Source organism: Periplaneta americana, chromosome 4, assembly GCF_040183065.1.
Source record: "Periplaneta americana isolate PAMFEO1 chromosome 4, P.americana_PAMFEO1_priV1, whole genome shotgun sequence".
Classification (NCBI taxonomy): Eukaryota; Metazoa; Arthropoda; class Insecta; order Blattodea; family Blattidae; genus Periplaneta; species Periplaneta americana.
In genome coordinates, this window is record NC_091120.1 from 145,085,764 (window position 1) to 145,112,108 (window position 26,345).

Here is a 26,345-nt window from a genome sequence, read left to right on the forward strand (position 1 = left end):
CCGTAAGTTTGTGTGTCTGACGGGAGCAAGGACATTAGTGAAGGGGTGAGAGTGAAGTACATTCAGAAATGCAGGTACAATATAAAAATGCAAGTAAAAATAAAATGATGTCCCTGTATATGCAACACATAGCCTTCCTCTGGGTATTAATTGGACCTGCGGACTATGTCTTGAGCACTGGGTGACGTCAGTGGACATTAGAATTAATTACTTATGTTTATTCATTTAACGACGCTCGCAACTGGCGAGGTTATATCAACGCGTCGAAGTTAAACGTGAACGAGAAATATCCGACAAATTTTTCCCAAAATCTTTTATGAGGGATAAAATGTTTTCACATGCCGTAAATCTACGACATTACACTCATAGCTTTAGATGAAGGAAGCCATTCCAAGAATTTTCTGATGTAGATGCATGTACTGGTACGAAATATAAGGCTGATGTGAATTATAGTAGTAAATATTAAAACATAATGTATAATTAAGAATATATTTTTATTTTCGTGCATAAATTAAGATATTTTAAAATAAAATATAAAGATATAAAAGTGATGTGGTAAAATGTTCCAGGCGCATTCCTTGGAACTTGCACTGTACACTGAATTCCATTAATGCCGTTTCGTTTCGTCGTCTTAATGGCAACATAAACTGCGTCTTCTACCTCCACTCCTACCGCGCACGTGTGGGTTGACTCGCCTGTGTTTTGTATTTCGGTTTTCAGTGGTGTTCATGCTAGAGTAGTAACTATACAATTGGAACTAGTTTGCGATGTATGCCAACATTTCAAAGGAGTCACTGAATGGCTATTTGTCTGTCTGTTGTATACAACTTACTAACATAACAGTGGAAGGGGGATGAAGTACTGGCTGTAAACAAACTTCAAAACGTGACGGCATCAATGAAATAGATTTTACGTATACTCAATGCATCATATTAATACGAATATGGAGTTCGTCCCGAAGAAAATTAGATTTCAGCGCGTGGTTCAAAATATTGTCGAAACAGACCGTATATTATAAATGGCACTATCAGTACCTTCCCCATTGTGAACAATGCAGACACAATTGTGTCGGCAAGTCTATGGAGGAATTTGAAGAACACATAGAAGCCAAACATAAACATAAGTATTTTCATGAAGAGTATCGCCCCATCTTCCTCTCGTGTTGCTCTGTCATACTCGTACATCATGAAACTTCGTCTTCTTCAAGTGTGCTTCAGAAAAAGACCTGGAACAAAAAAGAACTATGATTTAAAATATTTTAGTTTTTCCTCATTCACTTAGATTAATTAGCAATTATCCTTCTAGTGTTGACCTATGCAATCTAGAAAGAACGACTTTATAGTGTTAAGGAAATAAATGAAAAAAATTTGACGGTGATAAATAAAATCACCTGTTTATTGCTTAGTAACGGTATAGAAAACTACCAGAGCACTTAGGCGCGAATGGTTCATTATGCGCCCCATGCAATAGAAGTCAACCCACGAGACAGCAGTGGGTGACCAGCTGCACGATACTGGTGGATTTTAATTCCTGAATTTTCTCAGAAGACACCACTTGTTTCCCGAGATACAGATGCCTGATGTGGCTTAAACCTGAACAATCTACCAGAATGTATTGTGACGGAATATCCATCTAACATTTCCTACGAGTTGGATTCTGTGTGAGGTTAAATATGTATAATGTAGTTGGCTTATTTACATGGCAGTGCTCAGCTTAAGATTCTCTTCTCCAGAGCTAAGAGTTGTTTACCTAAGTTAGATCTTAGTCCCTCAACACGGAGCTTAGTCTGTCTCATAGCTGGCGTACATCTCGCTTTCAGTAAACCCGCGTCAATCCCAGTATCCTGGGTTTCAGCAGGACAGGACTACGTTGCATACAGTGAGATTTCCATGGAAACAATACGCCAAATTTTCAGCAACTGCTTATATCTGCAAGAATGGCGACATTCTATGACCTCCCAGATCACCCGACTTCACTTTACGATTACTTTCTGTGGAGGTACCTGAAAAGCAAGTTGGCCACACATCATTGAGAAGTTCAAAAACAGGCTTCCTGAGTGTTAACGTTGTCAAGGTGGCCACCTGTAGAACATAATTTTCAAAACTCGAACGTGACAGATTTTTTTTTTTTTTCACAAAAATACCAATGTGTACGGTTGCAATTTTATGTTTGTAATTTTGTCTTACTAAACCAAGTACCGGTATCTCTTCTGTTGCATTTAAAACGCCCAATTTATTGAAACACCTTGCATTCTGGAACATGTGAAAAAGTGATATCCTTTGAAAATAAAATTATGATGTGGTTAACTATTTTACTTTACATATAAATTGGAAGAATGATCAACTGCATGCAGAGATAAAATATTCGACTTTTAGTAAATACAGTGTCCGGCAGTTGGTTCTGTCGAATTTCAACATGCAGTTCTAAAGTGGCTACAAGATTTAGAAATATTAAAATAACACATACTATCGCTTGAAAAATGTAATTGGCATATTATTATTTTTAAAATGACACATTTAACTGCAAGAATGATGGATGTCATTTGGAATACATTTTGCAGGAGAAGCAATTGAAAGTTTGAAATGCTTAGCGCTCAAAGCTTACTGTGATTTTCCGATCATTACTGGACAATGACTATCAGTGTTAATGCTATATAACTCTCTATGTACATTCAATATATCTTAAGCTATGCATTGAGAGTCTTGTTCATTTTCGACAAGAAAGTGACATCCATCATTCTTGCAGTGGACTCTTCAATTGCTTCCTACCTTTAAATTAATTTATTAATTTCCATTGAAACATTAACATTGACATAGTGTTTACTTTACTTAATAGCGTATTTTGTAATACATTTATTTTCATCGAAACGTTAATCCACATAGGGGCTACTTTACTTTGTATTTTTTAATTAGTTACTGGATTAATTTTCATCCCAATATTAACGCACATGAGTCATTCCACGTCAAATCGCACAAAATTATACAAATTTTGACCTTCATATTTCTGATTGCGTTTATATTTTTTTTACCAACTCTATGGGTCTCATAAACCAACAAGTGTATTTTTATTTCCTCCTAAGTCCACATGTTTTTAAAATATTACATGTTAAAATTCGTTAAAAATGTCGCACAATGCAACATTTGAAGCGTCATATTTTTGACGATATTGACGTTAAAATTTTTTTGAAAAATGCATTTAAAAGCTTAAAGTACTGTCTTTTATTAAATATTTACTAACTAATTTTAATATAATTATTTCAAATATTTTTTTATAATTCAATTTTTAAAACATATACATCAATGTGAAATAGCCCTATTAAAAATCTAAAAAAATGCCTACTAGGTGCACTGAAGTATTCTTAATAATTCCAGAAAAAATCAGAACGGGATCTCCAATAGTTTAATGGAAATTTAATTACTTATGACAGAATGTGTAGCGGTCGGCGCAGCAGCAGTGGACGGGAAGCGTTAAAGCGCTCTAAGAGGTTTATCGGCGCTGGATAATTGACTGAACGTTGCAACATTACACCCAGTACGGATCAAGTTACTCGAGGAAACACTGCTAATTTACTTATTATGATATCTTCAAATAATTGTACATTATGCTTTTCAAATGTTTCTTTTCATTCACATTTAAAATTTTCATTCGCCTACCTTCTTTCTCGAAAGAAAATTGTTTTACTAAATCTTCAGTTTTTGACAATGGAATGAAAGAATATAATTTTAATGCACCAGTTATTGGTTTTAGATTATGGTATCTGGCCTGCAAATTTTCAGTGTGGCTTTTGTGCTTATTGAATGGACAAAATATAAATGACACGTTAGAAATGTTTTTTGTGACTAATCAAACAGTTTTTTTTTTTGTGTTGTTATAGGATCTTGTATGGGCTAACTCTCGTGGCAAGTTTTTTAACAATATCTCCAATGCCAACACATGGACCTTTACCATGCGACATTGCAAAGAAGTGTCATTCAGCACTAATTCCATAATCGTCTTCATGTAAGCAATTATTTTTAATTTTTTTTTTTTTTTTGTATTGTGAACGTGATCCATTGGAAAAGTAGATGATTTTTTTCATACCGTTGAATTCTTGCTTTAAGAAATTGATTGCTTCGGATTGAAAAAAGTGAAAGGGATCGGTGTCATGTTTCATGGTTTCTGAGATGACATTACTTTTGTAACGAATTTCTGTATCTCCTTTGAAATATATAATTTATTTATTTATTTATCTATTTATTTATTTAAATATACAGAATAAAGAATATAATTAGAAATAAGAGAAATAGAAATAAAATAATACAATCAATATAAAAAAAGGAGATGCAGTAGTATTAACAAAATTTGAGACCGAATGAGCAGCGCTCGTGTTCGGTCACAGTTCAGATATAATATTAATAGGCCTATAAGAGAATATAAAATAAAATAAAGTAGGAAGTAAAATTAAAATTGTACTGTATTGTGGCTTGGCATATGTTCCAATGCACACATTGTATTGAATCTTGTATTACAAATGAATAATTTTCAGAAAAGTCTGCAATAACTATGTAATTTTCAGGTTGTACTTTCTTTGCATTCCGTCAAAAATAAAATATGGCTGACTTTTGAATGTATGATGATGCATCTTCTACATGAAAAACTTAACATATTAGGGAGCCTTTTACTTTTGAAACTTTTCACGGGGGTATCGTTTTGTTGTATCTTTCTTTTCTTGATAGGGGATTCTATTGACATCAAACTCTTGTTTAATTCCTCAATATTACTGATTTCTAGCACTGTATCCATAGAACTGCTAGAAGAAATACTGGGATAATCACTTTCTCTGTCCGCACTTTCATTTGATTCATGTTTATTAATATCACAAGAACTACCGGCTTCACATATAATTTCACCTGACCTATGCGGAAATTGATTGATTTTTACGGAACAAATCACATATTTGCACACTCAAAGACTCCTTTAAATTGAGCTTTATCAATAAGTCGCGACTTACGCGTCTTAGTGTACTCTTCTTTTTAAAAGCGTGATAGGAGGGTAAATGGATTTAAACACTTGTTATATATTACGCGATCTTTACCATCACTCATGTTGTATAGAAGTCACGTCACTGCGCGAAATTCAAACCCAAACTGATTATTTTATTTTTCTCTCATGCCATCTGTTTACTGCCATAAAGTTTACTGCCTTACCCAGTCTTGCTATCATCAAACACTTGGCTATATTACAGTATAAACTGTGAAGGGCTTCCCCCTGAGCTGACAATAATAAAATAATTTTAGATAAGATATTTACTGTTCCTTAAGGTATTAATCATTTGATGATTAGTATGGTGACATCAGATGCAACGGGGAATTTCCACGGGCAGCCTTCTAGCCTATGGCTGCAAGCAGTTCATTAGCTGGGCATCGCGAGCGCGTGCATGCCTCCGGAAAATAAATTGTTACAAATGTATGGGTGCCGATCCCATATTTATAAATGCAGTAATTTACAGATAATACATCAGCGAACAAGTCCATATTTTTTTTCAGATTTTTAACTTGGCTATTTAATATAGTAATTTTGCTTTGAAAAAGAAATGATTAAAAAAATAGGCCAAACTTTAAATTTATTTGCGATAGGCTTAACGTAATAAAAAGTGTTGTATTTCGTCTTTCAAATGCGCCAAACCGCAAATCTCAATTATATGTAGACACAGAGTTCCAAGCGAGTTTATGTAACAGTGCGCGGATAATTTGCGTAACTGCAAATATTCATAACTACACAAATAATTAATAATTGTGAAAATAAAAAAATACGGGTCTCCTTATTTGATGTCTGGAATTCATGAAAAAAAATTCGACCATTTCCGAGAAGGTCGTGTTTTATTGCTGTGCGATTTGACGTGGAATGACTCACATAGGATCTACTTTACTTTATATTTCATGTTTTTAAATTAATTATTTCATTAATTTTCACTTAAATTAATGCACATAGGATTTACATTAATTTATATTTTTAATATTCTTTCATACTTTAGTTCTTACACATGGGTTTACTTTCCCATTGCATTTGCATATTTCACAGGCAACTATAGTGAAATATATATTATTTTAATGTACCGAAGTACATATGATATTTCCATGCAGATATTCTGCGTTATCATACGATGAAAGAGTAATGGAACGGAGAAAAATTCTCTCCGGCGCCGGGATTTGAACCCGGGTTTTCAGCTCTACGTGCTGATGCTTTATCCACTAAGCCACACCGGATACCACCCCGGCGTCGGACAGAATCGTCTCAGATTTAAGTTCCAACTCTTGGGTTTCCTCTAGTGGCCGCCCTCTGCACTACGTCATAGATGTCTATGAACGTAGGACCGAAGTCCACACATGTGCTGAGGTGCACTCGTTATGAGTGACTAGTTGGCCGGGATCCGACGGAATAAGCGCCGTCTTAAATCACGAAGTGATTTACGCATATCATATATATTATTTTAATGTACCGAAGTACATATGATATTTTCATTACTCTTTCATCGTAACTATAGTGAAAGCTTACAGTCTCCCAACATCAAACATGCATACATAATCTTATCCTTGTATAGCAGTAGTGTCAGAGTTGTAAGCTCCGAAACCGGTTGTGGAGCTAGAGACGTCCAGTCGGAGCGTGAACTTGCTTATGTCTGTGGAAGCACCGGAGCTCGCAACGAGTTATAGTGGAGCGCTCCGCTCCGTTTAGGCTGTGTCTGACAACGCTGTTGTATACGATCTCATGTTAAAATTATTATGTTGCCTTGACTGTGGGATTCAAAATGGCGGATTTTTCTGCTTGTATAATAAAGTGCTCTAGGCCAGTGCTTCCCAAACTTTTTTGATCGCGGATTCCTTTCGACTCGATAAATGATTCAAGGATTCTCAATTTAATTTAATTTAATCGCTAGATTAATATAGGCCTAGATATAAATTTAATATGCCGCCATATTTACAAAAAAAATCGACAATATGTCTACAACTACATTGATTACTATGCATAGCCATGAGTCCATAAACATGCAGTAGTATTTGCAAACTGCATAATTATATAAAAAAAGTACCTTCAAATCGTTAATATGAAGAATGGTGTTTTTCTCGTCTCACAACTCACCCGGTATGACGCCTCTGTAGTGCTTTCATTGTCGATTTTCGTACTTTTCACCAACATATTCTGACACTGTTTTAACCTTTCAAGATTACACTGAAATAAAATGTATGTTTTTGTTCTTACATTCGGGGTGGTTTGTTTTCAAATGTCGACGCAGTTTTGCGGAAAATAAAGAAGTGTTACTTAACACTTTGTTACCTAGCACACAAAGGGCGTCCGGAGAAATTTTATTTCCTGTATACGTAAATCCAAGAGCAAAATATGATTAATCATATTTTCGTTTTTTGATTGATTCACCCATTTTTAAAATAGAAGCACTGGTATGTGATACATGACAAGGTGATCGACAGGTTTCTGAATTTGTAGAACTGTCATTTTTATCGGCCACCGATCCATTGAGACGATATAGGTCTCGCAACCAGGATGCTAACGAAACAATTAGATAAGGAAGAGTAGGCGATAGAAAAACACATGAGATAAATTGAATGATATTCAAGAGTACAGTCGGAAGAGAAACGACATAGATAGAATCAGTCTTGCTTTGTGATAGTTACATTATGGTTTTAGTTTCAGTTCCACTGCATGTGAATACGTGTCTTGTTCCAAGTGAATTTATTTTATTATGCAGTGATGGAGCGTTCCCCTCGCAGAGTATAATTATTTTATTCGTAAAGATAATGTTGCGCGTTTAATTCGCTTCGAATTTTTCTCTTGCTACGCTCTTCACTACCACAGGCATGTCCTCGTCTATTCATCTTCTTGGAAGAGGCAGTATTATACTTCCATCGGCCCGTACCTCCCGCGCGCTCCCTTGACGTGCCTATATACACACGTCAAAACAGACAGTAACGCCATCACTTTTTTCGATGATCGTCCCTTGCGCGAGCAATACTGTGTAATATGCTTATAACTTATTTACAAATGGCTTTTAAGGAACCCGCAGGTTCATTGCCGCCCTCACATAAGTCCGCCACCGGTTCCTATCCTGTGCAAGATAAATCCAGTTTTTATTATTCCTTTGCTGTGGTCGTGCCAGAGAATCAGTCCCATTCCGAGGCGTATTGTATGGTTTCGTAACAAGCTGTTTTTTGCCCTCAAGCTGGAGGACCACCCCTTATCGGCTGTCCACGACTCTTATTCAATATATTCGTAGCTACTCTCCATATCTGCCCGTCTCCTCTATCCGCAACCTGAGGACGCACCATGCAGTGGTGATAGGGACCCACAATACATGGTACTGTATAATATGCCAATTAAAATTATGCGTAATGTTCGGAATCAGACACGTAGTTATTATATTAACACACATTTTAACACGAACACATCACATAAGCTTGTTCGTACTGAAGGAATAAAAACTGACTTCACAATAAAAGTAGCCGAAGCAGAACGCGGGCACAACAACGGACGAAATTATTTTGTTAAAAAAAAAACGCGTCAAAATTTATTCATGACTAAATAACACTGTCAATCAAATTTGTTTTACAATTAAGACATTAAGTCTCCGAGGACATTTACAAAAATGTATTTTTATACTGTTGGTCTCGAGAGCTGCAAACATTCACACACACACACCAAGCAGATAAGAACTACCAGACTAATAACTCGCCATCCTCGCCAAGCAGACAAAAAAATTTTTCACAAGTACAGTCGTGTACAGTACTGTACAATCGCGTCGAAAAAACGGTAGCATTAATTATGTTATTTATTTCAAAATATATGAAGAGTCCACTGCAAGAATGATGGATGTCCTTTCTTGTCGAAAATGAACCAAGACTGTCAGTGCATAGCTAAGACATATAGAATGTGCATACAGAGTTATATGGCATTAACACTGATAGTCATTGCCCAGTAATGATCGGAAAATCACAGTTAAGCTTTGAGCGCTAAGCATTTCAAACTTTCAATCGCGTCTCCTGCAAAATGTATTCCAAATGACATCCATCATTCTTGCAGTGGACTCTACATACTACCAACTGCGAATCGTCCACACCTGTGGAGTAACGGTCGGAGCCAGGTGGCCCGGTTTCGAATCCCGGTCGGGGCAAGTTACCTGGTTGAGGTTTTTTCCGGGGTTTTCCCTCAACCCAATACGAGCAAATGCTGGGTAACTTTCGGTGCTGGATCCCGGACTCATTTCACCGGCATTATCACCTTCATTTCATTCAGACGGCAAATAACCTGAGTTGTTGATACAGCGTCGTAAAATAACCCAATAAAATAAAAAACTGCGGATCCCCTGATAAGTGTTGGCGGATCCCCACGGAGCACACTTTGGGGAACACTGCTCTAGCCTATACTGTATCTCCAGGAATTGAATCCCTACTGCAAGCCAGGGTTGCCAGATTGTTTTGACGGAAATTCACAATTATTTCTTTATAAGTCGCCTTTAGAGGAGAAAATTGCCCAATATTTTTTTAATGTGATACTATCTCTTATCTTAATGAGAGACAAAAATCTTGTTATAATACCTACAGCAGATAGTCTACATTGCGAAGTTTATAATACATCTGTCGATTCGTTAACAATAATTCAGGAAATTGGTACTTCTTTCATATATCATACTTGTTCTTTTAGGTCCTAAAAGAACAAGTATGATATATGAAAGAAGTACTAATTTCCTGAATTATTGTTAACGAATCGACAGAAGGAAATTAGTACTTCCTTCATATATCATACTTGTTCCTTTAGGTCCTAAAAGAACAAGTATGATATATGAAAGAAGTACTAATTTCCTGAATTATTGTTAACGAATCGACAGAAGGAAATTAGTACTTCCTTCATATATCATACTTGTTCCTTTAGGTCCTAAAAGAACAAGTATGATATATGAAAGAAGTATTAATTTCCTGAATTATTGTTAACGAATCGACAGAAGGAAATTAGTACTTCTTTCATATATCATACTTGTTCCTTTAGGTCCTAAAAGAACAAGTATGATATATGAAAGAAGTACTAATTTCCTGAATTATTGTTAACGAATCGACAGATGTATTATAAACTTCGCAATGTAGACTATCTGCTGTAGGTATTATAACAAGTTTAGGATATTAGTGGCTGTGACTGTCTTAATTATTGCAGTGCATTTTGTTCTATGAAGTTGGAGATATACCTATATTGCTACACTTGGACAATTTAAATCAGTAAGTTAGCTTAAATGATCCAAAGATTTTTATCGCGGTATGATTGACCACAAAACCGCTAACTGAATTTCTAATTTTGTTAATGATTTAGCAACTGGCAATACATCTTTGAAGATAGATTTTCCCATATTTCCATTGCAATTATAGAAAATATTAATAATATCGCAAAGAGAGAAATATTATAATGCGCAGTGTGAAAGAGGCAATAATGAACTCACCGTTTATAGTCTTGTAAATGATTACACACAATAAAAATAACAAATAACTTTTCACTGGTTTATTTTAAGACGCTTTATCAACTGCGATCGTTATCTAGCATCTGAGTGAAATGAAGGCGAAATGAATGCAGGTCCAGAGCCGAAAGCTACCCAGCTTTTGCTCTTATTGGATTGAGAGAAAACCCCGTAAAAATCTCAACCAGTTAACTTGTCCCAACCAGGATTTGAACCTGGGTCCTCTCGTTTCAAGGTCAGACATGCTAACCGTTACTCCACAGCCGCCGGCAATAAGTAACATAATCACTATTGCTGCAAATAACATACCGACAATGTATAATATGAATCGCTTCATAAAGAAAGGGCATCAGTCACATTTTTTTTCGAAATGGAGTTAAAATTGAATTTCCCATCTTGAATGCTCAACACATCATTTTATCACGAAAAGAAACCAATCCAACATTTCTTTCATCGTGATATTGTGTTCAGAATGTGAGCGTTTTGTGAAGGAAGAGGCATCGGTCCGGACAGTTTTTATTCATTTCCCACAACTTAGCTAAACTGGACTGAAGCCCTTTCTTTATGAAGCGATTCATATATAAAATAGCTGATAAACTATCAAATTTATCTTGCCTAAACCCACGAATTAATTATTATTAGTTGAACATAAGTTGCAACTTGCATTGCATGTAGTCTATGCATTGGAGCTTCCTCAGATAAGTGACGGAATGGGGATGGGGAAGCCCCTTCGAATACACGAGGAGGCGTAATACTGTGGTTTAACAGAAGTGTTGATTCACGTGGATTTCAATTATCGTATAAGTTATCACAAGAAATCATTGATTTAGAGATCGAAAACGCATGTCATGCCAAATATAAACTTAAAGAAAAACGAAAGAAAAAGATGAGATTTTTTTTAACAAGGAGTTTTTGTCCGCCCAAATTTCGCTGGCCAAAATTTCGAGTAGCCCAAAAATTCGCAAATCGCCTGAAGTAAATATTAGTCGCAAACAGGGCTTCGGAGTAGCCCAATCCGCAACTTTTCGCCCAATCTGGCAACCCTGCTGCAAGTATTCGCCTCACAAGATGACCTTCCTCTCGCCATGTACGCAATACGAACCAGAGTAATGGAGCTCGGAAGTGCATGTTTAGATAAGAATCCTGTCTCAGGATTTCGAAGCAGAAGGATAAGATAAACACCGATGGTTATCAACATCCTCTCTCTTTATCTTGATAAAAGACAAAATCCTCCAAAACAGTATTATGTTTTTATTAGGGTTTTGGTCAGGAAATCGCGAAAATGTCTCACTGTGCAGTACGCTGAAATTCGTCGGAACCAAACGGTTTTCAGCGCGCAGTTTACATAACAATCAAAGCAGCAGATAACAGATGTGGAGTGTCGTTTCAAATCGTATTAAATGCAGAAAAACAAATTTTACAGGAAACGTAAAAAACGTTTCACGGCTAAGATAATGGAAAAATTTTAAATATCTTAATGTCACTTTTTAGGCATTGTGAACTGACACCAAATGTAATAAACACTGACACTGATTGTTTAATCTATTGCATGATATTGTCAATTGAAGTTTGCACTTAATACGTTTTGCACCGAAACAGTGTATTTAATACGTTTTGAAGCGATTTTGTCACATAATACGATTTGCATCTATAAACCACGCTGAATTGTGCCCTGTCATTTGTCAGTTTTTCTGTGGTTCTTACAGCAGCATACTACGTAGGACGATACATCAATAGTTTTTATTGCTTTCTGCTGGAAAATAATGATAAGGAACGGCGGGTTTCCTACCTGCAACCCTTCGAACGGAGCTGCCTAAAGAGACATACTTTGGATCGTGCGGCCACCCGGGTCGATCTCTAACTCGCACTGAATATAAATTTTAAATAATTATGGCATCTACAGGGTGAGCACAAAGTTCCGTTATCCCCTTAAATATCTGAAATACCTCAAATATGCATACTATTGATGTAATTCTGGTCATAATTCAAACATACAAACAAAATAACCACTGTACACTAACTGTGTATACCTAAGAATCTAAAGAGTCAGTATGTTCCCCATTATTCTCATGACACTAAATAATATGGACTAATGGGACTTTTTTATCACTCTGTATATTTTATTCTTCAATCCTTATATATATATATATATATATATATATATATATATATATATATATCATTCATCGGCGAACAGCCTAATACATTTGATGACCTGTCGAAATTAAATTCACTGATAAATGTAGTGACACAAGATGCCACTTCAATAGCGCCCGCCCAGCCTGTGCTTCATTTCATGTAAAGAAACTTGGCTTCTGTGAAGCTTTATCAGTTACACAGAGAGCATAGAAAGCTAATTGTCTTGAATAATATACTTCACCTATGCTGAGTTTCGAGAGCGGTTGCAGTTGCTGTAAGTCGAAGAAAAATGACTGTGTCTCATTAGGTTCTGTTCTCATAATTTTATGGAACGTATTGGCACGAAGCTTATGTGCGCCTAAATCGACTAAGAGCCTAGTCTTTTTCAGTGTATCATCGCAGTTTCTTATTGGGAACACCATGTGTGCGCAATAACTGCATTCATCATTGGCCGGTGTACAAAATCCTATAGCCTATTGAATTCTGTCCGGGAAAAAAAAAAAAAAAAAAAAAAAAAAAAAAAAAAAAAAAAAAAAAAAAAAAAAAATCTTTTTAGTCTTAAGTCGGTGTTAACACTTTTATTGTACATTTTGAAGAGCTTTGTAATATTTAAGTCGGAAGCCAAATAAAGTCTCTGACTTTTACTTCTATTGTGATATGATTCCCTTGCTCTTTCTTATAGTAGGTTATTTTACGATGCTCTATCAACATCTGAGGTTATTTAGCGTCTGATTGAAGTAAAGGTGATAATACCGGTGAAATGAGTCCGGGGTCCAGCACCGATAGTTATCCAGCATTTGCTCATATAGGGTTGAGGGAAAACCCCGGAAAAACCTCAACTAGGTAACTTGCCCCGAACGGGAATCAAACCTGGGCCACCTGGTTTCTCGGCCAGACGTGCTCACCGTTACTCCACAGGTGTGGACCACTTGCTCTTAATTTAGAGATAAATTACACTACTTCCCTCTTCTTAGCCACATATAGTGCTCTCTTTCGGGCACCACCTCTCGTCTCTCTGGTTCCCTTACTGCTCTTAATAGATTTTGCTATTGTACATACCTTGATAATCACAATGTTGTAAAACAGCGGGAAACTCAATAATGGTGGGAAGATACAACACGCTGGCCAACGCTGTCCATTTAAGATTTTAACTAATGGAAGTTGCACATAATACGATTTGATCCGACACATCATGGAAGTTGTACATAATACGATTTGATCCAACACACAATTTTCATCATAGAAAAAAGGCGGGAAAGAATAAGAATTGCTCCAATATGAGATCAGGGTCTTAAAGAATACCGTCTCAGCTATGCGAAATCGCTTCAAACTAAATTTCGACCGAGGATGTATTTAATACGTTTTGAAACGACACTCCACACTGATATTCTAGATAATATACAACTGTACAACGACCTCAATATCAGTTTATTTAATCTTTAATGAGTACCCCCGAAAACTAAGAGAGATCTGAAAAAATATAAGCTGTCATCCAAGAATTATACTCCACGTCTGTAGAAAATACATGTGAAGGTCAAATCCAATGCCTTGCCCCTCCACAACGCGAGCTTTGAAACTTCGCGAGATGTGAGTGAATGTTATTATACCTCTACCTCAGCACACGCATGTCTTGAACCAGCACAGATCACGCGGTGTCAAATGGTGGTGCTATATATGCGTATAAGAAAAACATCAGTCTTTACCGATAACCGTATAGAAAGCAGCGTGTTAATTGTGCAGTGTCACTGCTCTTTAAATTCGTGTCTATTGCATTATTTTCTTATTTTTCATTTTTATTTTACTAATTTCGTTTATTGCTCATTTTGGCATTATGGAGGGTAAGGCTGGATCATCTGCTATCTACAGTACACCAGTTAAAAAACGCAAACGAATGGGACAATCTGATTTGTCAAATCACAGCAAAAAGACTGTTTACAATGTTATAACTTTCTTAAAGATGCATGTATGTATTTATTTACACTGCAAGTGGGCAGTGGTATAGCTCGCGCAAGAAACGATTACCGAAAACTATTGGTGGCGTTGCTGTCTGTTTTGACGTGTGTATGTAGGCACGCCGCGGGGGGAGAGGTACGAGCCGATGGAAGTACTGTCTCTTCCAAGAAGATGAACACATGAGGACATCGCTGTGGAAGTAAAGAACGTAGCAAGAGAAAAATTCGAAGCTAATTAAACGCGCAACATATGTTTACGAATGAAATAATAATATCGTGCGATACAAGACACGTATTCACATGCAATGGAACAAACTGAAGTCGTAATGTAACTATCACAACGCAAGACTGATTCTATCGATGTCATTTCTCTTCCGACTGTACCCTTATATATCATTCAAGGTTATCTTGTGACCTTTCCTCTCGCCCTCTCTTCCTTATCGCAGTGTTTGATTCGCATTCCTTCAGTCGGTAATCCGTGCTTGCGAGATCTATACAAACAATATAAACAATATACAATATGGATACCCACGCTCATATTATCTTGCAGTACATCCAGAAAAAATTTTCACCAATGATTTTAGAAAATCTCAAAATCTGACTGCAAATACTATGTGTAGAATTTTCAAACGAAATGTAAACAAAGTTTCGAGAAAGAGCTAAAATCCACAGAACATCTTGTGAAATTTTCTTCTGCTAGGAAAGCAATCAAACGATATCGTTATGTGACAGATCTCGGTGACTTCGATAGGGACATATTGCGCTGTGGTATTGCACTGGGAATGAATATATTTCGTGCAGACATATTACAGTGAATACCTTTTATCTTTCCACGCTCGCATGTGGAAGCTGCCGTTTCCACTCTACGTCCGCGAGCGAGGAAAGATAACATGCACTATATATTTAACATGTATGGGCCAATGTTTTCGTAATGGGTATATTTTTCATTTATTCAAAGAACGGCTATATTTTATTGAGATTAATATATTTTCCACAGTCATATTATAAGAGTAGGCTATTTAACATATTAGGCCTATATGGACGAATATCTCGAAAACATATCCTTCTGATCTTTAAAGAATGACTGTATTGTACTGGGGGTTAATCTATTTTGTGGAAGCGTATATTAAACATGTATAAGGCAACGTGTGCATATTTATCATATTTTAAAGAACGGTTGTATTAAAATATGTATTAAACTATTATATGCAGATATATTATACAGTATTAAACATTAGGGGTCAATGTTTTCATAACGGGTACTTTTTCCAAAGACGGTTACATTGTACTGGGGATTAATCTATTTTATGCAGATGCCACTTTTGTAGTAAAAAATATATAGGTCAATGTTTTCATTCAGGGGTATAGCACGCTATAGATGAAGTTCGCTGGAAATTCTCTTTCCGTAAACATCTTATGACTGAACCGAAGTGGAAACTGTGCACTGACCTTGAAGTATAACTTATATTCAATTGATGGAAACTATAGCTCAGTTATCACTAAAAGCAGTTCATATATCTCCATCACTGATGAAGAATAAAAGAAAATAAAAACCTCTGTCCCACTTTGATTATAAATTTTAATACGATTGCAAAGGGCAAGGGTCTGTAAGAGACCTGGAACCTACATACATAGGCATATGAAATGTCACCGTAGAAAAAAAAATCATAGACTATACGTATTACCATCTAGTGGTCATATGTGACTGTGAATAGTCTGCAAATATGTCCATTGTGTACAAATGCAGTTTCAGGTTTTGATAGATTTTGATTTCACATGGGCTGGATCCGGGATGGGTCCTGGCACTTAGGCCATTTAGGCTCATTGTATGCTCTTTGCCTATGCGATGATTGCCTAAATTCGACGGATAGTCCGGGTGGCATTCGTAAATTAGATGCTGACAGGAAGGCCATCTTTCCTTGACCTTGCAGATAATGTCCCATCATCTTCTGATAAGCTCGAACCCAGAGCCCCAAGGCTTATAACCTAGATAAGCATAGGAAACCCGTACTACCCCCAAATATCACCCAAGCCTATTTTTACTATTGCAGATGATATAAGAAATGAGAGGGAAGTGGAGAGTACCCCGAGAACGTCTGTTTTGTCTATCACAAATAAATTATACCCAGACCTAACCAGGGATCGAATCCCGGCGGCCTGGATGGAAGATCAGCGCTCTAGCACTGCAAATACAGGCGCTGCTAAATTCAGGCCTATACGAAGCAGTATTTGTATGTTTTTAGTGTAAGTGGAGACTAATCCGACTATTTTAAGTACGATTAGCGACACTTACTATTATATTCGCCATCTATTCGTAGAAGTAATAACTAAAGAAGCCACACTTACACCAACAAATTATCGAATACTATCTATTAATAGGGGCAGGTAACTTTGAACGTCAGTGTACATCACCGCTACTTCTTAGGAACGCCATATTCAATTTTTTACCCGAGTAAAAAATCTCACTCCTGCCACTTCGCAGCAACGTCGTATTGTAAAAATACAGAACCGGGAAAACCCAGGACTAAAAATACAGTGCAGTATATGTTGCCAATCGTACTTAAAATAATATACCCGCATTATAGAATTCAATTTCATCTCTCTCTTCTGCTTGTAAAACAACACTGGATTTAGTTAGAAATCGCTGATATTGTCAATTATGAGAATAATTTATGCTTATTACAACGGATGCAATTGCACTACTACGAACAATCGGAGAAAAATACCTAGAGAAGAATAAAGAAGCGTATATAGTATTTGTGGACCTAGAAAAGGCGTTTGACAGAGTGGATTGGAACAAACTGATGGACATTCTGAAGAAAACAAGTGGATTGGAAAGAAAGGAGGCAGTTCAGTAACCTATATATGAAACAACAAGTCAAAGTCAGGATAGGAGAAGAAATGTCTGAAGGAAGTAAAATAGGAAGAGGAGTACGACAAGGATGCCCTTTATCATCTGCCCTATTCAACATCTAATTGGAGAATTTGGTAAATAACTGTTTTTAGAACATGGGAGAGGTAATAGTAGGAGGAAGAAGAATAAAGTTCAGTAGTGGCAAAAAAAAAAAACCGACGGAATAATCAAAGTCCCCGAAATGAGTCACTGCTCATGCCACGCCCGCATTCACAAGATAGCGAGTAATCTATTGAAATTATTTTAGTTTCGACTGCTGACGCCTGACGTAGCCCATTTCGAAAGCCATTAGAAAATAAGCTGGTAAAATTCATGTTCTGGGAATAATAAGTTAATTAAGTAGTAAAATAAAGTATTGGGAATAAATTTGAATAAGGAACAAAAAAAAGTTTCCTTCTCAGGCAGGATTCGAACCACGAAAGTCTTAGTTACCAGCCTATCGTGCTGTCACCGTGAACAAGGCTCTGAAATCAGCTACAAGGGTCTGTCTGTTTTTTTTTTGCCACTACTGTACATAATATTTTTTATTGGGTTATTTTACGACGCTGTATGAACATCTAGGTTATTTAGCGTCTGAATGAAATGACGGTGATAATGCCAGTGAAATGAGTCCGGAGTCCAGCACCGAAAGTTACTCAGCATTTGCTCGTATTGGGTTGAGGGAAAACCCCGGAAAAAACCTCAACCAGGTAACTTGCCCCTACCGGGATTCGAACCCGGGCCACCTGGTTTCGCAGCCAGACGCGCTGGCCGTTACTCCACAGGTGTGGACTGTACATAATATTCTTGTTAAAAAGTAGCATATATATATATATATATATGCCTACACACACTATATGTCACTCAAAATGATGCAGATCTCAGAGCAAGGAACAACTACTGTACTTGTAACTATACCGCAGTGTATAATTAATAATTTATTATTATGCTGGTTAAGTTGGTGTATGTCAGTTCTGCCCTAGTTTCACTAATTATTTAAACCGCCTTTCTTTCTTAGCGGTTAACGCAAAATACGATTTGGCATGTTAATTACATTTAGTTCTAAGCATAAGAAAGGGAGTGATTTCAACAATAACATAATTTATAAAAAAAATAAAATCAGAAAGAAAACGAGACTACGCGAACGAAAATTGCAGACTACTTCATTTCACATGATCTGCTCGCTGTCTTTTTTTTTTCAGTCAAGATGCTACATTCGACCCCTAAAACATGTTTCTGATTAGAAACCTGCTTTACTTACAGTCGCATCCTCATCGGAGATCTACTAATTTGAATTTGATTTCTAAAAATTACGGTATATATTTATAGCCTAAAGAAGCTAAAAAGGAGAAGATAAATGTTTACTGTGTAGGCAAATTTTATTATTATTATCATTATTGGAAATGGATTCATTCGGCGCGTTGGATATTTATTGTTTGCACTATTTTAAATTGAGCATCACACACTTGGCCCTAACGTCTCTGCCAGTATCACTGGATTCCGTCCAGAAATCTTTTCATAAAATTCTAGACGGATTTCCGTACGACCTAAGATCAAAATAAAGAATGTCATGACAACATATCAAGTGCAAAGCCTGCAATTGTGGTAATATTGAAGGCATAAGTGAAATGGAAGGCGCGAAGCTTTTTTTTTTAGCCTTCCAAAGATAACGCAATTAAAAATAGACCGTCCTAAGAGCTACACATTTTATTTCCAGGCTTAGTCCAGAAGACTAAGATTAGATCCAGGCCGTCCAGGAACTGCATTGCATTAGTAGAAGTTCCTATTTGTTATTAAGGGAGATATAACAGGCGGTTTATATAATAAAATTGCCGTCAGGTGGCAGTGAATGCTATCTGAGCCATCGAGGCCTCATCGCAGAAAAGTCTGGATCGCCGACTGTGGTATGAGACACGGATTTGACATTGCGTCTATAAAAATAACAGAACTGTACTTGGTTTTGGTCGATATATTCATGGTCTTCACTTCAATCGTTAACGTAGTAGTGACTAATCCTCGATAAGCAACAGGAAGTAGAACAGCAGTATTTTGAACTCGGAAATTAATATCGGGAAAATAAAACAGGAAAAGTAATATTAAAAACAGTAATATATTTACTCAATGATTAAACGGAAATACAGTATTGCGTTACTTGAAAAATAATGTATTTAGATATTTTCGCAGAAATACGCGTCTTTTGTATTCCTGATTAGGAAAAATAATGGTTTTTGGCTTGGAATGTAAATACAGATTATTCATACTTTTTATCGCGAAGAACATGTTGCAACATTCTTTACGTCTATTATGCAATCGTCATTTCTTAACCTCGAGTGGGACGGGAGAACACCAGAAGCTACAGTAAATTGAGGGATTAATCAGTAATAAAAGACCTAGACCACAACCTTCACACTGGCAATAATCATGAGCATGGGTGGGCAACTCGTGCTCTCAAAGTGTCAACACAATCTCAATGCAGGTAGAATGGACTCTGTACTAGCTGTACTGTCTGTGTATGATTCTTTCAAGACACAAGTTCGATCGCGTCTGCAGTAAGTGGCGGCCCGTTTTAAGTGAAAACCAATATAATTCCCAGATCATTTCCCTTTAGTTACGAGTAAAAAGAGAATTTTTTTATTAAGAAGAGAGGTAAAGCTTGTATTGTATTACACTTTCTTACGCATAACATTTTATGTTACAAATAAACAGTTAAGGTTTTAGTATAGAAATACTGTCTGCATCTGCTTTAGAACAGCTAAAGGTAAAAATTAGATATCAACAAGGTGAGACTGATATCAAATATCATTAGCACGTTGTGCGTGCGAGTTACAGAATTGCACGACATATAATCGACTAGCTAAGAGCATTTATGAATAAATTTGAAATGTGGTAGTATCATGTAGAACATAGACAACTTCACTTTCTTTGACTATAATCTATCTTGAAGAGTGATAAGAAAATCTTGTTATCAAATATAAGCTCATACTTCAAGACCTATAGCAGAATTCACTGCTAAGTTTGGAGAAACAAAGACAAATGACAAGAAATCGAAATTTTTCTGAAATCTTTTTGGCTTACGCAGATAGAAAATCCTGAAAATTTATAGCTTGAATTAATAAATCTACAGAACAGTACGCATTTCAGATTCCAGCAAAATCAGGAATCGAACTTTTCGTAATGTTGCCTAAATCAGAATTTCTAAATATACTCTTTGCTTCCATATAAATACTGTATGTGCTTGAGGCAGAGTTTAATACAAGAAAGAAGTGTAAAAACTCTCAAAGTAAAGAAAGAGCTCAGAAATAAGCTTATTTCATCTGCCGTGACATGTAAAAAATACTTCCTTGAATTTGTTATTGTTTGCGAATACAGACTATTACCTTTCTGAGAACAGAGAAATACTCTCTAATGTATAAAGATTTGTAAATTCTAGCGTTCTACGTTTCAAATAAGACACATAAGAAATATTAACAAATAGTGTAATAATAAATAAGTGTTGCAGCTATATTTGTTGTATCTTGAAAAGGTTGTATTCAGTTTGTGTTTCCAGTACTAAACTAATTTACAAAGCTAGAAAATAATGTAATTTTGTTATGTGTTCAGTATATTCTGTCTAAAATTACTATAATTAGGCCTACTGTACCATGTGTCATTCTGAAATTCAAATCATGGAGTAGATATCACGATCACCTGCATGAGCCCCCAGAGCGCACCGTGGCTTTTCCAGCGAAACCACAAACAACTTGTAACTGCTGCGGCTGGCTCCGTCTGCCTTTCTCTCTTTCAAGGTTTTTTTAAGCACTTTGGGAGCACGAGTTGCCCATCCATGATCATGAGCACTGAACTAACTCATGACTTAATTTCAAAATAAAGTTAATTATAAAGGCTCATATCTCTAAACTTACATTTTATGAATTGGATGCTTTTTATATAACTACGTCCATTATTATCCATTACTTCTATGGACTGAAAGATCGCGAGTTCAATTCCGGGAGGTGATAGGAGTTTTCTCGTTACCAAAACTTCCAGAACGACCCCGTTCAATCAGCCTTACGTCAAATTGAGTACCGGAATCTTTACCGGGGGTAAAAGACGGTCTCAACTTGGTGCCGACCACACCTCATTCTAGTGGCGAGGTCATGAAAGCATGGATTTCTACCTCCATGGCCTCCAAGCGCCTTTATGGCGTATATAAAGGTTACCTTTCCCGGTAATGTTAACTAAACCGGTTACTAATTATGGGTGGTGCGAAATCGGCAAAGGTGGTTGGTATGAGACTCAAATTTTATCCGCAATTAACATTGTTGCGGTAGACATTACGAAGGCTTATGCTCTAAGAAACAGGTATATATTAAAATAATCATGCATTATTTTCCATTGCCGAACTGTCTTTGTAAAGAATTCCAATTAAAATTCTATTGTACTGTGCAGTTTCTTTACAATTTTACATTTTTCACATGTTAAGTTAATGAAAAATTTTTCACTATTTAAAAGCAATACTTACAGTTTCAGTGTTTTCGTCTCGCCTCTGAAAGTCGGATTCTTTTATTTTCCCACAGCTGTTATGGCCACACCCTTCTTACTCACTCCTCACACGCTCCCAACTCTGTTCAAGTTCACGTCATACAACATACGCAAGCGGTATGCAATATTACAATATGATGCAATCACAGGATCGCACTGCTTCCCCTTCCACTTCATCGTCGGGCGCGCATGATCGTACTCTCCTCGTAACATAGGGAATGATATCAGAATTACAAACTAATACAGATTATCACTAACTAAATCAAGGTTGCCAAATTGGGCGAAAAGTCGCGGATTGGGTTATTCCAGAGCCCTGTTTGCGACTAATTTTTAGTCCAGGCGGTTTGTGAATTTTTGGGCTACTAGAAATTTTGGCGAGCGAAATTTGGGCGGATGATAACTTCTTTTCATTTTTTAAAATCTTTCTTCCATTTTTCTTTGTCACGACATGGGTTTTCGATTCCTAAATCAGTGATTTCCTTGTAATAAGTTAACTTCCTGTACATATGCTAATGAAATCCACGTGAATGACCTCCTATGTTAAAACACTTTTTTCCGCCTTCATGTTTATTCAAGGGAGGAGTCCAGTGTTGCCAACACATTAATTGTATCCCCGTCAGTCTAACACCTCGAAATCCGTCAGAATCCGTCAAAATTAAAAAAAAAAAAAAAAATAAGACCCACTCAATATAGCTGTATATATAAATAAAAACGAAATTTTAATACAACTTACTTACAATCTTGATTAAAATAATAATTCATCCACATCATCTGCCTTTAGTTCTGTAGTTGATGTGCTAGATTGATATACGCTCCCCCAAAAATAAAAAAATAAAAAATGACAGCAGCTAAAAAAGTTACAAGACGATGTAAATCGCAATTTCCGCCGGAAAATCCGTCACCCCTCAAAGCCATTCTTTACCCGTCCGCTACGTTGAAATTACGTCAGTTTTGACGGAATTTCCGTCCAGTTGGCAACACTGGGGAGGACCAGTGTTAGTGCTTTTGAAGTCCATGTGATACTCAATTTCATGAACTTAGCGCCAAGGCAAAAATCTGGTGTTTTTTTTTTTTTTATTTTCCATTAAGATCAGGGCCAAATCTCGTGCTTTTAGACTTTTCATTCAGTATTCATATTAATTAGTTTCCATTAAAGCAGGAATGCAAATTTATTGTAAATGAACTGTGGTGCAATGATCTCTTAATGTTAAACCACGGTTCTAGCCTCCACGTGTCTGAAACTAAGGGTAACTCCCTGAATGCGATTACACCATAGCACGCAATTCGTATGCCCCTTTAATCTAGTCTTTCATGGAACTTTTCTATCCACACTTCCTGACTATCTTCGAAACTCTAATGCATAGACTCATAGGCGGAGTTATTATGGAGGGCATGGAGGGGCACTGTCCCCCCAAACTTGTCTCAACTCTTTTTTTTTTCTATTAACGTCAGAAAATATTGAATTCAAAAGATCTTTTTTGCTTTTGTTTATGATTAAGATTCTGTGATTAAAATGACGAATTAATGTCTTCAGATCATGTGTCTGGACTATAATATTTATTTTAAATTTTTGAATATATAAGAATTTCTATACCTCATTTGAGAAATGGAAGCACTGTAATGTTTCTTTTATAATAACCTGTACTCATGTGTTCGAAGTCTGCAGGTATTCAGGCAGGCCGCCACTTGGAAAAATATGAATGACATACTGCACAACAATGCAGAAAAGAGAAAAGTGATCCCGGTATAATATGTAAACTTAAAGACGAGATTAAATAAAATAATTCTGTGGTGTTCGGGTAAAGAGGGATGTCATTTTTTTGTGCAGATGGAATTTTGTTTCCCAGATGAACACTCCAAGTTAAATTATAGACTACAAATGAGTTTGCAAAAATCAAAAGAATACTAGCAGTTGATGTGTTTTAGTTGTGTAGAAAATTATTTGTAATAAGGATTCCAAGTTTAATTTTAATTTATCTCCAAACTCATTTTTATGACTTATCTCCTTTTACTCAAACAACACAGAATTAGAGTTTACATTTCTTGTGATATAGGGAAAGCTTAATATAAAAAAGTTTCTGTTGGCACAGTTAGGTACTTTTATTGATGTATATGTGTTTCTGTGCGAGAGAGAGAGAGAGAGAAAGAGAGAGAGTGTTTTAAATTATGAGAAATAGAGAGAGATTGTTTTAAATTATGAGAAATAGAGAGATAGTGTTTTAAATTATGACCTATTATAATTTGTAGTAGATCTACAGTTCAAGCCCTATAGGCTACTATTAAATGATCATATTCCGATATACTGTACTGTACCATGGTCAATCTACAACGGGGGGGGGGGGAGGTAAATGATGACCCCATAACGCATTATAAGGGGATTCTATGGTTTTGCTTTGCCCCCCTCCCCCATGAAACGATTCTCTCTCCCTCTATGCTGATAGATTACATACATATAGATGCATTGTGCAAGTTATACATTTGTTCTATTTGTCGAGTTTTGACTAGCAAGATTTTTTAGTTGATCAGTTTTTGTACTGTCTTATATTTTGTTGTGTCAGTGTTAATGTTGGTTGCAAGAATAGTAATTATAAGTATTTGTTCTTTTTATGACGTATATAATTTTATTATTGACAAGATAAGATGGCTGTGAACAGTGAGTTCATTTTTTATTCTTTTACACTGCGTATGGAAATCTTTCTTTCTGCGAACTATTAGCCTAATATTTTGTGTATATTGCAATGGGAAAGAGACAAAAGTACTGTAAAAACTTTAATAAAAGTTGGTATAACGACCCCATATTAAGCAATGGATTCAAAAGGTTCACAGTGACAATACCAAAGCGTATTGTAAAATGTGTCGAGTGGAACTAAAGGCACAAAAAGCGGATTTGAAGCATGCAGAGTCATCAAAAGACAAACAAAATTCAGCATGTACCTATTACTTCTCAGCCTAAACTTAAATATATATTGCAGCTGCTAAGTTATTAATAACATTTGAAATTCAATTGCCGGTTTTTGTTGGCTGTCATACCGCGATAAAATCTGTCGGTCATTTAAGGGAACTCTTTAATTTAAATTGTCCAAGTGTAGGATCCTCGCGTGAAAAGTTACACCTATAACTTCATAGAACAAAGTGCATTGCAATAATTAAGAACGTCATAGCCCTAATATCCTAAATGAGCAAGCTATGAAAGATGTACTGTCGGTGACTCAGGAGAAGACGAGAGCGGACTGAGGGGGAAGGGATGTGAACAGATAACGTACGACAATACGTCAATATTTGTACTGCAGTAAGCGGAAACATTAGGTCTCCTTCTGTTCAACTTAGCTTTAATTTCCATACGCATTGTTACTCATGTTTCCTGCACGAGTAATAACCTGGCTACTGGGATGCTTATCTGAGCGATGTTTATAATAATCAACAGCGATAGTCAAGAAGGTCACATTCTTGCCCCTCGTCTTCTCCTGAGTAACGGACAGTACGTACCATTTTCATTCATAGAAGCATTGGGCCAAATAACGGTCTATGTTACAATTTTTCAAAATCGAGTTTTTAATCGAATAATGCTCTGTATAGTCTTACATAAAAATTGTTTTTCAATATCTATATTAGAGACGCTTCTACACGAGTTACAACCATGAATTTCTTAGTTGGGACAATGGTCTATGTCACTAGTCACTTCTAACTTCTTTCAGTTGTTTACAACGTATCGGGAGTTATTGCACGGGAGTTTGTTCTCTTTACGAATACTGGGTACTTGAACTCTTTGTTTCAAGTTTCGGTTGATCTATTACGTAAAATGGACGACTGCAAGACATTGACGATTTCTGCCAGAGATCTTGACCGGGTAAATAAATCTAAAATAAAAAAGATCCAGACAAATTAGTATTAATAAGTGGAAAGATGTCACGAAATTCGCTGAGGGATAGTGGTCTTGAGTATACCCCCAAGTAATGTAAGTTCCTGGCTGTTATTTTTGCAGTATTTTATTAGCTGCATTTTAATTTACACTTTACCTAGTGTTAGTTGGTCTATGTTGTGTTTTGCCATTATAGTTTATCTTACAATTTTCTTCAAGGTATTTCGTTTCGGGAACAGATTTGTGAAAATTCTTGTAAGGACACATGCTCACAGCTTGCTCTTGAAGTCAGAAAGGAGCTGTTTAAAATGCATTACTCTCTTACAGTCAGCATTTAAAACCCGTGATTGTTATTGTCTTCATTATTAATAAAATTTATACTTAACAGATAAGCCATCTGTTGGGATGGATACTGAATATTCGAAACAGGGGTTCAAATTTCATCTCCCAACAATTTCTCCTACGAGACAAAGAATTTGATTCCTGGTG

At 36.3% G+C, this 26,345-nt stretch overlaps 1 long non-coding RNA gene across 1 annotated transcript in view; it reads right to left on the reverse strand.

The window, feature by feature from the left end:
* Positions 1–475: 475 nt before the first annotated feature.
* Positions 476–26,345, reverse strand: part of LOC138698262 (uncharacterized) — a 41,013-nt gene continuing 15,143 nt past the window's right edge. The window contains exons 4-5 of the long non-coding RNA XR_011331804.1: positions 21,978–25,854; positions 476–1,225 (exon numbers count right to left, since the gene is read on the reverse strand). This is a non-coding gene — a long non-coding RNA (uncharacterized lncRNA). The remainder of the gene's footprint in view (positions 1,226–21,977; positions 25,855–26,345) is intronic.